This window comes from Cucurbita maxima, unplaced genomic scaffold, assembly GCF_002738345.1.
Source record: "Cucurbita maxima cultivar Rimu unplaced genomic scaffold, Cmax_1.0 Cma_Scf07543, whole genome shotgun sequence".
NCBI classification, from domain to species: Eukaryota; Viridiplantae; Streptophyta; class Magnoliopsida; order Cucurbitales; family Cucurbitaceae; genus Cucurbita; species Cucurbita maxima.
The window spans coordinates 1-617 of NW_019279558.1; the positions used below are offsets into that span (position 1 = coordinate 1).

General features: G+C 50.4%; 1 non-coding gene and 1 pseudogene across 1 annotated transcript; both read right to left on the reverse strand.

The window, feature by feature from the left end:
• Nucleotides 1–112: 112 nt before the first annotated feature.
• LOC111476323 lies at nucleotides 113–231 on the reverse strand. Its single transcript, XR_002717046.1, has one exon. It is a non-coding gene; the product is annotated as a 5S ribosomal RNA (ribosomal RNA).
• A 133-nt stretch (nucleotides 232–364) lies between these two features.
• LOC111476324 lies at nucleotides 365–498 on the reverse strand (annotated as a pseudogene).
• Nucleotides 499–617: the final 119 nt, after the last annotated feature.

Here is a 617-nt window from a genome sequence, read left to right on the forward strand (position 1 = left end):
CGGATTTAACGCATGCGGGGCGGCATGATCGAAACGCGATGGGCGTGAGCGGGGGAGGTTCTCATTTGTAGAGAAAGGAAGAAAAGAACTGGGAGAAATTGAAAGAAAAAAATGGGTGCAACACGAGAACTTCCTAAGTGGTCACCCAACTTAGTACTACTCTCGCCCAAGCACGCTTGACTGCGGAGTTCTAATGGGATCCGGTGCATTAGTGCTGGTATGATCGCACCCAACATGCCATGCGCACAAAATCGGATTTAACGCATGCGGGGCGGCATGATCGAAACGCGATGGGCGTGAGCGGGGGAGGTTCTCATTTGTGAAGAAAGGAAGAAAAGAACTGGGAGAAATTGAAAGAAAAAAAGGGGTGCAACACGAGGACTTCCCAAGTGGTCACCCAACTTAGTACTACTCTCGCCCAAGCACGCTTAAGTGGTCACCCAACTTAGTACTAGTTCTGATGGGATCCGGTGCATTAGTGCTGGTATGGTCGCACCCAACATGTCATGCGCACAAAATCAGATTTAACGCATGCGGGGCGGCATGATCGAAACGCGATGGGCGTGAGCGGGGGAGGTTCTCATTTGAAGAGAAAGGAAGAAAAGAACTGGGAGAAA